The sequence below is a fragment of the Camelus bactrianus genome, chromosome 1 (assembly GCF_048773025.1).
Source record: "Camelus bactrianus isolate YW-2024 breed Bactrian camel chromosome 1, ASM4877302v1, whole genome shotgun sequence".
NCBI lineage: Eukaryota > Metazoa > Chordata > Mammalia > Artiodactyla > Camelidae > Camelus > Camelus bactrianus.
Genome location: NC_133539.1, coordinates 23,874,681 through 23,887,139, shown reverse-complemented (window position 1 = coordinate 23,887,139; position 12,459 = coordinate 23,874,681). Strand labels below are relative to the sequence as shown.

Genomic DNA, 12,459 nt, shown 5'->3' with positions numbered 1-12,459 from the left:
AGATAAGTCTGACTCCAAAGCCATGGATTTTAGTGTTCTCTACTACATTACTAACAGTTTTATAAGCCAATCATGATTTTTAAAAAAGATGATAACCCTTTACACTGTACATGAATTCTATCATTTCATCCACAAAGGATCTCCATGTGACTGTTCAAGCTAATAAATTACATTTCAGCCTTAATCGATGTGACTGTTAAAGCTTTTCAGGAGCCTCATTGGGAAATTACAATGAGGATGCAATGAAGGTTGTCTTTTGGTTTACGTATATTCTTGATGAGTACCCCAAAGGTAAGTGTTTCCCACTGCAACTCTTACCAATTTTTCTCAGAGGATACATCCTTGAGAATAAAATATACAGAAACTGCATATTGGCACAAAACATCTTTAAGAAGATAGTGACTTTTATTATAGATAAGAGGCAAATATTGGGAAGTGGAAACATGTCTCTGAAATTGGAATTAAAAAGTAATAGAAGATATTATATTAACTAGATTTATAGTTAAAAATATAATGCATAAAACAATGCATATAAACATAAAGTGTATTAAGAATATGAATCTGATTGTATTGATGTCACAGTGGGAAAAACATGCTTTATTTATGAGTCTAGCAACTCCAAATGGGACTATGAGTGTCATGTTACTTCAGTTGGTAAGTATTTTTCTGGTATATCATAATGATAAAAACATTAATAACCACTTAATTATTAATTTCTCACAAGAAGCATCAGTTTGATACAGAAAACTGCCTCTCATGGAGCATGAACTTGCTCTAGATTATCAACAAGCAGTAAGAAAAGTCAATACTTTTTGTGCACCTAATATGTCCTGGTATGAAGCACATATGACCTAAAGTTTACAATCACTCTGCAAGGCAAGTGTTGTTCCAGATTAAGTCACTGAGGCTTGGAGAGGTAGTTTAAATGGCTCTAGGTTCCAAGTCAGTTAGGTGGCAAAGTGAGATTCAAGTTTAAATCATGCCCCATCACCCCTGCTTTTCCACTAGACTATTTCCAGTCTCAGAATTCCTGGCCTCTAGCCCTTCACTTAAGACGATGGGTCAAGCTGCCTCTAGGTAAGAAGGTAATGTGTTAAGACACTGAATGCTTACTTGGAGATTTTCATCCTCTTCAGTAAGAATCAATTTATCAAAAACTGGAACAAACTCAAAAGCTCCATTTTTGGATGATACTAGCGTAATCATCAAGAATGGCTCCTCCTTAAACAGTAATAATTGCCACAGTAGTAAAGGCTTCTTGTTCAGATTGCCAGTGTTTCTTTGGAATTCATTAGAAAGTCATGTGGTATCTCTCCTGACCTCTGACATCAAGCTCTGACCTCTCCGTGGACTGTTCATGGGACACCCGCTGACACTGAGCACTCTTTTCTGCACTGTTCCATGTTCCCTGCCTCTTAAACAAGAAAAGATAGTGTGATTTGCTCTGTAAAACCTAGGAAATCAAACTATCATGTTATTAGCTTTGTCCTTAAAGAATTCACATTTTCAGTGTGACAGAAGTATGTACGGTGACAAGAAGCCAAACACAGCCCGCGAAGTTTCCTGTAGAACTCTGAAGGAAAACTAAAATCTGGGAGTAATCTAGAAGCCAGGTCTGCGGCCATAAATGTACTATGCCTCTTGATGGGAACTGGGCGCTATCCCTGAGAGAGTCCTAAACAGAAACTTGGGGTGACAGGGGGCCAGCGAGAGGGTCTTCTGACCCTGACGTTTCCTAAAGGCCTCCCAGATGAGCCCCCGCCATCACAAGGCAAGCTCTCACAGGACCTCTCCGTTTAGTATCTTCCTCCGAAAACACCGATAATGTCCCTGTTTTCCTGCTTTATCTGCATCTTGCTGCGGCCCTTTGGACACGTGTTTCCTCACATCTCAGCATCAAATGAGGTTTCAAAAAATAGATTTGGGGGGAAGGTATAGCTCAGTGGTAGAGCGCGTGCCTAGTGTTCATGAGGTCCTGGGTTCAATTCCCAGTACCTCTCTTAGAATAAATAAGTAAGTAAACCTAATTACCTACCCCCTACCAAAACACACACACACAAATAATAAAATAAAAGAAGTTATTATTTAAAAATAGATTATCTAAGTACCTTGTCTTTGTCTACAGCACCTCCTCTCCTAAGTTCCCCCTCCCCCAGCACAGTCCAGACCCCCATTATTGGTAGGTGGAGACAAGCTAATCTGTAACGACAGAGACCAACCAAAGCGTCAGGTATCCTGGAAAGGAGATCCGAAGAGGGGGTTCCCTTCTCCTGTTCCTCTTCGTGGCGTCAAGTGGCAGGGTCCTTGCATTTCTACACCTTTGCTTGCCACTGGAAGCAGGTAACCCAGGAAGGGCAGGACCCCGGTGAAGGAGCCAAATCTGCAGCTGAGGCTGACCCAGACGGGGCTGCCGGCTGGCGGCGCTGTGCTAACCACCTGCCCTGCAGAGGGGCGGCATCTCCTTCCCCGAGAGAGAATCAGGGTGGCACACCTGGGTGACTACCTCGCCTCCCACACCATCCTACAAAGTGTGCTCTTCTTACCGCACGCGAGTGGATGCCTCCTGAAATCTCGCCTTCCAGACATTAATTTTAATGCAAATATTCCTCAGAAGTAGCCCTTAAGTTGGTACCCTCGATTGCTTTCTTAGCGAAACAGCTTCCTACCCTTCTCAAAAGCAGCTTTAGAGAGACCCAAGCATGCATTAGACTCAGGAGCCAAGGAGCACGATGGGGTGGAGGACGGGAGGGCTTAAACCAATGGCACAATTTGCCTCCAGCCGTCTCCTCGTTTCACAGATGGGGAGACCAAGGCCCTGAGAAGAAAGGTGGTCCAGGCAAAGCTTTCCAACAGGGGAGGCCAGGAACCAGCACCTCCTCCCAGCTCCTCATTTCACCTCCTCTCACTCAAGCATATTGACAGTTGTTAGGGACTCTGCCAGCGGAGACAGAGTGTTTCTTTTTAATGTAAAAAATGGTGCCCGCAGCCTGAAAGAATCATTTCTTTGGGCTTCACTTGTAAACAGAATAGAGCTGCAGTGTCAGGGGACTGAACTCATTGCTATGCGTGCGTAGACCGGGAGGAATAATGGTTTACTAGTGTGGGAAAAACACAAAACAAGCGCCCTCCAAGCTCTCTAAATCTTATTTCTTCATCGCTCAGGTGGGGATAATGAATCCTGCTTGCTTACTTCCCAGTGTGGCTGTGAAATTTTAAGAAGAGCCAGTGGAGTGTACAGTATACTCTTATTTAACAACAGTCAGGCATTTATTTTAGAAGTTCCTCTAGATCTGATAATAATTAAAATATTAAAGAACCAGAACTGCCTAGGTTTCAACCAATGTGAAGGAAATCCAGTTTAAATTCTGATTTAGCTGTCTGATTAGTGTCTACTGGGTGAAAACCAGACTTCCCTTTTGGGTTAAGATTAATTCCCAAATTCCCCACACATGCACCTTCATTGATATGATATTTGCTAGAATGTGTTTGTCATATTGAAGTCCACTGGGCTTAGCAATTACTTTAAATTATTTTACAGGAATTCTTTGTGTTTGCCTATCAGATTTATTTTATGCAGGACAATTCCTATTTATTGGGCTTTTAATAAATAATGTTCCTACGAGGGTTGTCAATCCCATTTTCTACTGAGCATCTGATATACCTCAGATACTTACAGGTTTAGGATTATTTTGAGAGCATCAACACTTAGAACAAAAAAGATGCTCTAATAAAGGTAACAGTGGCAACAAAACCAACAACAACAATGGGAACAAAACAGCAGGTTAAATGTGAAGCAGGTGGCAAAGAGAACTGGCACTAAAACAGCACACCGCCCGGGAATCTCAAGAGAGGCCCAGACTATTGGCACTGGATGTAGATCCTTCAGTAATTATGGAGCTCAGTGACCTGAGGAAGAATCCGCGGTGAGTAAGCTCACCTCAGTCATGCTTCCCACCCCTGTGCTCATGCCAGCTGGGGGCCCTGGGCTGGTTTAAGTTCTAGCAAGAATCTCATACCAGTGTAAACATTTACACAATACAGGGTATTTATCTTGACTCCAAAGAAATGCAAGGATCTTTCAGAGTTCACATGACATTAAAAACAGGTTTCAACTTGTTTGGGCTATTGACCTGCTGAAATTATCCCATATTGATGCACTTGTGGTGATTCAGGAATTTTTTTTTTTTTTTTTGTAATAGTGATTTCTACTTCTAACATCTCATTCATTCTTCTGCATTTATTGAATAGGAAGTAGGGTGGGGAGGAGGGGTAACTCAAAGGCCGGGTCTAGCTTTATGCGTCCCTTAATCATAGTACTGTATCGTCAAGGGCTGACCTGAGAGGAATTATCATCACGCTGTCCTTCCTGTAAAAAAAGCAATGCTAATGGCCGTCTGAGAGGAGAGCCTATGCAGTGACTTGCTGTTTCAGGGGTGCTGAGTTCTGTTCCTCTCTCCTGACCTGTCAATGAGAGCAACGAAAGAAGCTAAGAGGCCAGAGTGTGACTACAAAGAGAAAGTGCATTGCTCTGGCCTCATTAACACAGCGCTCAAACCAAGTGAGTCAAACAGTTTAGAGAAGCAATTCCCTTTTCAACTCCCAGGTAAGGTTGATCCGTGAAAATTGCCTATGGACTTTGTGCCAAATTAGGTAAACAAGTAAGAATAGAGAGCTAGATCTTCATCCCTGAAAGATGAAAAGCCTCAAACTGAGGGAGGGAGGCAACCCAATTTTAAAAAATAGATTTTCAAACTTCTGACATGTATGAAAATTGAGTGAACGTGATGTTGAACGTGTAGATATAATTGCTTTAACATTCAGTGAAATTTTTCAACTTCAAACACTGTATGATTCTAAAACAGACTCCATAGAAAGATATTTTCTTTCTGATACCTGTAGTCCTGTCCTTTAAGTAGAAAAGTTTTCTTCCTTTTAGACACAGGCTTTCAATTTTCATACATTCATTCACCAAACATTTATCAAGCATGATATTACTGGTATGTGAAAATAAATAAATTGTAGCTGTTTCCGGTCCTCAAGGAAGTTACCATGGAGGCAAGGATGGTTTGTTAATTAATTCATCAATATGACTTATAGAACATTTAACAAATGGAAGCACATTCTCTATTTTTATCATCACACTAAGATGAGTTACAAAAAGCTATGAAGGATGAGGCTCAGTCTTCATCCTCAGCACAGACTAAACACATTTCTTTTCAGAGTGATGACATATTTCCATGCTGCATGTGCTTTTATGAATGTAGCTTATCACTACATAAGTTTCCTGGACACCTATAAATGTTCCAAAATAGAGATCAGCATCACAATAAAATGTATAATTTTCTTTTTTGGTAGAGCATGGAATGGCTTGTCATTTAGCAAATATGTAAGTCATGTTTACAGGGGTTTAAAACAAACTATCTTGGTCATTTTAAAGTAATGTAAGTGTTAAAGTACATGCTGAATAATTCCAGGAGAACTTTTTTCTTCTTTTTTTTCTTTTCTTTTTCTTTTTTTTTTTTTTTTTTTTTTTTTGGTAGTTGTATAATTTAAATGGTTCTTAATTTTAAAATGTATTTTTGGCCAAGACATTTAATGTTGAAAAGTGGCTATTCAGCATGCAAGAGACCATAAGTACATTTCATAAGAATTTTTATTATAAAGAGGCATGCATTTTAAAAATTGTTATTTACACAAAAGGCCCTAATGGATATAATAATTTATCAGATCAATAATCAATGTTTTTAAAAGTCACTTAATTCAAATTTATGTAATCTGCAATATGAAAAGATCTTATATACATATTTACATCATAAGTCCTAGTGGTTTTTTCGTAACTATTTCTGTCCCTAATGTCACCTTATGCACCAGGATGATGGAAATATTTTTTAAGACCAACACTGCTAGAATATCAAAAGATATTATTGTATAAACAAGTACATTGGAAGTCACCTAAGACTGTGGTAATGTCACTAAAATGAAAATATTCAGTTGAGTCTCCTTTTTTGTAATTTTCCTAATTATGATCTCTGATGAATCACCCATTGTGTGAAGAGAACAAGGAGATTCAAAGAAAATTGTCAAAAGAGTTCGCAACAAAATATTTCTAGTAATCTCAGGAGTCTGTCAAACAATGTATGTGGCCTTTATTAGTCATTATACAGATAAGAGGAAATAAAAGCCACCATGGCAATGTGAAATTTTCCTTGAATCTGTGGACATGTGAGTAGACTGTGTGCTTTTCAGTATTTCCAGAGTCAACTATCACCTATCAGTCTTATAAAACTGGTACCAGTTCAATACTGCTCATATATCAAGACCTTTGGGGAAAACAAAGAACTTGTTAGATCTGTCCCCAGATCTCCAATTTATATTCCTCTTCAGATTATGTGTTGTCCTTTGGGTTTTGAAGGAAGCAAATATCAAAACCTACTTCTTTTCTTGGTTCAGCTTTGAAATGTGGTTTTGCTTCATGTTGTTCACCTAATTATTGCTTTTTCCCAAAATAAGCCCAAGGGCAATTTGATACAGCCAGTTTCTTTGAGTTTCTTATAAGCAAAACATGCATATTGATATTTGTCCTGGACTGTGATAAATCCGTGCTCTGCTATGCCCACCTCCAGCCTATCCACAGGGAACCCCTGAGAAGCAACTCTAAACCTTAAGAAATCTCTGGTTTAGGATTGCAGTCTCTTTAAGGATTATATAAAACTTGGAATTCTTTATCTGTTTTTTTTCTATTCTTCAAAAACAATCTCCAGTGAATGATATCACACACAAAAAAGAACAAAATGTAAACAATTTTGATTTTTCTTTTAACTTACCTCAACTCCACTCTGAGACCAAACTTTGTAATTGATGGTCTTCTTAGAAATGCTATATTATCAGTTCCTTCTCCTTCTCATTTGCTTCCTCCTTTCAGTCCATCAAGAGCCCTGTAAATCATATGATTAACTTGCCCACCAAGACTGGTTGATGCGAGTGAAAGAAATCTAATTGGAACACAATCACCCTCCAAATGCTCTTAACACTTTTTTGTGCATCTAAATGTGATCTGAATTTCAGATATGATTTTCTATTTAACATTTATTTTCCTCCAGCATATATGTGCCTTAGCTTAACCTAAATTGGGTTGTTATCTTTTTCTGACCTTTTGAACTTAACACTATGAATTAACTATTATCCTGCTGAAATAAATTCCTTTGCAGATTCTATGTATATAGAGGGTATTTCAATTGCATTCAGGAACAAATATTGAGTTACTATGTTCCATAGAGTAATTTATTGGTCTCTGAGAGCAAAAACCACCAGTACATTATTAAAAGGATTTTATTGTTAATTTTAGAAATATTTTAAGGTACTTTCTTCACTTAAGGGAAAATATGATCACTATAAGAAATCAGTAACAGCTATAAGAATAAAAATCTGATATTCAAAATATTTTATTATTAATTTTAAAATAAAAGTAAAGAAATCCATTGGCAAAATACAGTGAATTATGGTAGTTCCTGGGACTGCTGTTTTGACTAGATATATTTTAGATATTCATTCCATTTTTTTTCTTCTCCAGCTTCCATTATGAATTACTTCTTCTCCCAGCTCAAAGTTAAATAATTATTTATCTTGTAATTCATGGGTCTAAAACAAAGAAATCATTATTAAGTATTTTTATGTGAAAAAATTAAAATAAATCCTTATTACAAAGGAGAAAGGAAGTATGTACTTTTAAATCAATAATGATACAGAAATATCTATGGTATCTAGACTCCTTCTCAAGAAACAGCAAGGAGTTTCAGTGAAATTAGCTAGAATTACAATATATCTCTCCTGGACGGTGAAAAAGAGGCAAAGTTGTAACTACATAAAGAGCTATAGGAAAAATTATCTTACATGTAATCAGGCAACCCATTGGAGATTAGTTTTTTGTTTCTGTTTTTAACTGTATAAAACTAAAAATGTATTGCTTCTTTTTGCTATTATAGCCAAATTTTTTTATCTCCATTTCCCCATTTGGAGCGTTACTTTTGGAATTTATATTTCCAATAATACAGAAATCATAGCCAAATTTGAGTGCTTAGGTACCAAAAGACCCGAACATTAACTTGATTAGGATTTTCCAGGCAAGACTGACTCTTCTGCTAGTTGTGTGCACATTTCTGGTGCTTAACAAAACATGTTGAAAAAACCATACTTGGCCAAGGTGTAGATTTATGGCTCCTTAGGAATCTACCACATGGGAGCACGGGGCCTCTGTGGTTAAAGACATCTAAATAACAATAAGGCAATATCACAAAGCAGGAAACAGACCTTGGCTCTCTTCAGTTTTGGGGTTTAGAGAGGGAAGCTTATGTCTCCTGCCAGACACAATTTTTAAATATTTATAACTTGGTCACCTGTTATCACTTTAAAGCACTTTGTCCATAAAGGGTGACATTTGTATGGCAAGTCATATTTCATTATTAGGTGAAAACTTTTTTGAACAAGTGAAAGCATTTGTCTTTAATGGTGATTAAATGCCTGACAAGTTAGAATCTTTACAGAGAACAAAATGAGCTAAGTGTAAAAACAGGTTTCCAAAAATAAGTAACAAGTAAATAAAGGAGATTAATGCATCAAGTATTTCTGAATCAGGGAACCCAAAACATCCTTAGAGTGCATTTAATTATTTCTTTGTAAAACCCTACAAAATAACAGAATAAATATATTACCTACAATTTAATGTATGTAATTACCAACATACTGATCACTTTGATTTTGTTTTTTTCCTGTAGTAGCTTCCTTTCACTGAATATCTTACATTGAATGTCTGGCAGGATATCTATTCTACGTACACATCTGTTTATTAACAGGGCTTCAGTTCTATCCAGGACTCGTGAAATATTTTTAATTTGATCCTTTATTGGGTTAAATCTATTTGAATAAAGACAAAGTAGCAATTAAATCTTAACGAGATGTCGTATTTGCATAGTGCAAATCACAAGATACATTCTCCAAATAGTTTTTGAGGCTTTTCTAAATCGTTGAAACTTATCATTGGCTAAAAAAAAGAGGCAAAAGATTGTCTAAGTTATCAGTATGAGGCAGAAGAAATGGAAAAAAAAATTCAGTAAGCAAATACTCCTGTTGAATATGGTCAGGGTTGAAACTCAGGAGTAAACACGTAGCCATTCTGGAGGTACCCTACGTTTCTTTTCCTTTTCAATTCTTGGCCACATTAATTCTGTGAGCTTAATCTCAAACTTTAATTGCTACCTTCCTAGTTTACTTTGTAGCTGGGGATCTCTAACCTAGGAGTTTAAACATGTGTTGTTGTTGTTCGAGAAGGAGGAGTTCTGGCTTTGACATTAGGTCCAACTTCCACTGCACAGGAGATAATGGACCTAAATCTAATTATTTGTAAACTTGCTTAGATGATTGGTGGATGATAAAGCAATATGTACTAATTATGCACAAGGACTGTGATAGAAGAAGTGAATTTTACAGACAAGCCAAAAATGTATCTGCGAATTCTTTTGAATAGAAATGTTAAAATTAGCAAAATACATTAAGTTGAAGGTCTTTTTGTTTGTGTGTGTGGAAATCCTGTAGAACTTTATTTCTTATAGCACTTGGAAATTTCTGTGTGCTACACTGATGTTTCTTCTCTGCCAGTTCCCATCTTCCTTGAAGGCTATATCTGTGTCTGATTTAGATTTTATCTTCATGCATCTACAAGTCTCTATCTAAGGTAGTCATTCAAGTATATGTTGAATAGAGAGCCCCTGTGGCACCCTTATGCAAAGTAGGATTAAAAGCATGCTTCCTCTAGGAAGGTACCACTCTGCATCAAGGTGGTTAATGGACAAGTATTTGTAGTCTTGAAACAACCACGTTCCTTGAAGAATCCACCATTCTTGTATCCTTTTTGAAATTAGTCCCATTAATTCAGGTATGAGAAAGGATGGTTTTAAGGTAGGTCCTTTGAAAGAAAGTCATACTCTGTGTCAATGTTTCTCAAATTCAGGCTCAAACAATGGACTAAGTCACAAGTGTAAAAAGTCTCATGTAAAAAATGTTAAAGGTCTTATTTTTTAGAATACTGCAAAGTGTAACATAATACAGTATAATTTTTTTCTTTAAATATTTGGAGATGAAATTAGGAGGGCATGATAGCTTGGAAGTGATGGGCTTTTCTTTATTTGAATGTGCATAGTCAGACGGCCTTGTGTTTTTGCTGAAGACCATATAGTTGTCACTGTACTGATAATAACCCTCAAGTCACCCATTCTCAGCATCTCAACAGCTTGCCTTGGAAAGTTATGAAAGCTCAGAGTTAATGACCATGCTAAATGTTGGCCAAGCAATCCAAACTCTCATCCACAATTTTGTATGGTGCTATATCTATTCTAGAGGTAATTATATGAAGTGAGACTTTACTCTGAGCAAAATGCAAGCAGACATGTGTTATATAAAAAGGATGATGATTCCTTACTTTGTTCAAAAGATTAATACAGCAGTGGACTTCGAACATCAAAGTGGAAATGTATTTTGTCTTACTGAAAACTGTATATCCATCCAATTCATAAATTATTTAGTAACATATTTGTGATAAAAAGTATTGTCAGTATATCTAAATTCTTATAGATATATATATGTCTAAATACCCTCATGTCTGAAATTCCAAATCTAGCTTAAGTAACTTATGACCATTGTTTTATCAATGCTCAAATTCGTTTTCCTTCTCCACACTCTGTACCCACTGGTCACATTCGTATATTAATGAATATACACATTTAAATTAATATAGCACTAAATAGATAAGAATAATCTAGGTTTCTTAAAAAATATATGATAACATATACAAAACTTTTATTTAGAAATGGAACTCTTTCAAAGATCCAGCTAGATCATTTATATACAAAACACAAATGACAAATTTTTCAGTTATTCATTTCTATATGCATTATTCACTTTCTAAATATAAAAGTGTTGGCATAATTATCTACAGAAATGCCATTAATGGGAAGACGATAGAAACAAACAAGTAGCTCCACTCACTGCACCAAATTTCTTACATTTCAAAAAGACCTAGTGTTCAAAGGTCAAAATCGTCCCCAAACATAGCATTTGCAATGAACAGAAAATACTAAGGCTTCGTCATAAACAGTACAGTGGCTCTTCTACAGGAAAGGGGTTAGAAACAGAATAAAGAGAGATACTGGCCATCTTATCATGGCCCAATCCCTTCCCGCCCCCCCTGCACCTAGGCCAGTACATGCCAAACAAGCACCAAAAACAACCAGTAAATGGAAGGAAACTCAAAGGTCACTCAGGGTCATTATTTTCACATACCTTTGAATAATGAGAGCATCACATGTCAGCTAGAGGAGAACAAAATGTCACATTCTCCAGCTAAAGGTCGGCCTCGGTCAAAGGTCACAGAAGGGAGGCCAGGAAATAACCTAAGAGGTTAAGCCGAGTGCACAAAGAAAGGTCACCAAATGTCAATGAAAGCACGCAGCTGTTTGGAGATGAAAACAACTGAGGCACCCTTTTGTGCTGACATCGGCCAGAAAAAAAATGTCTCTGCTGACATTTTTTTTAGCTGGCAGTTTTATAGGACATTGACATTAATGTACCCAACCCCGAATTAGCCTTTTTAAAAGCAACAGTTTGGAAGTTAAGTGTGGCAGTTTCCAAAGAGTCATAACTATGACATTTTTATTTCAAAAGATTAATACAGCAATGGACTTCTAACACCAAATTTAGATTTCATCAGAGCTCTTTCAGGGTGACAATGTGTTAGACCCAGGCCTGAGGACAGGTAGCAATCACTAACCCATGTTTTCATATTTTTAAGAACTATTATTATTCTTTTAACTAAAAGGTACTCAGAAGACTCAGCCTGTTATAGGACTGGAAGAGGTGAATGATTTCACATTTTACTTGAGCTTGACAGTTAGAAGTTCTTGATCTAGTAATAAAATCCATTCAAAGGAAAGAAAAAAGGCTGACACGTTTGCAACTCCATTTTAAAAGAATTTGTGCAAAACACTTGCAGGGTAAACCCTTATCTATCTTAGTATCAATTTCTTTTTCAAAATAATGATTTCCATTTTAAATACTAGCCCTTGGAGCAACAATGCTCAGAGGTAAGGGTAGGGTTCCCAAGTACACTCAAACAACAAACTCTACTGGAAAAAAATTCAGAGAAAACAAGTACCTTGAATTTTTCAGCAACTTAATTTATGGTTGATCCCCACTAGCTGCTTCAGTTTTCTGTGGACATATGGGTCTATTTTATACACACACACACATACACACACACACCTGATACTGATCCAGCATTAGCAGCTGTTTCCAGACAACATTAGAACATTCCTCATCTATAAACATCCTCTACTGATTCACAGGCACAAGACCATGTTTTAAATGCAAGATGTACTTTTCCATCCTCAGGGTTCCAACAAGTGGCCCCAA

At 37.0% G+C, this 12,459-nt stretch overlaps 1 long non-coding RNA gene across 2 annotated transcripts; it reads right to left on the bottom strand.

Moving 5' to 3' along the window:
• Positions 1-4,019: 4,019 nt before the first annotated feature.
• Positions 4,020-12,259, bottom strand: LOC141577479 (uncharacterized). 2 transcript variants are annotated; one of them, XR_012506519.1, is made up of 4 exons: positions 12,203-12,259; positions 11,332-11,441; positions 6,825-6,935; positions 4,020-4,461 (listed from the first exon to the last, which is right to left on the bottom strand). It is a non-coding gene; the product is annotated as an uncharacterized LOC141577479 (long non-coding RNA). The 2 variants fall into 2 exon arrangements; XR_012506524.1 differs by lacking the exons at positions 4,020-4,461; positions 6,825-6,935 and adding an exon at positions 7,488-7,638.
• Positions 12,260-12,459: the final 200 nt, after the last annotated feature.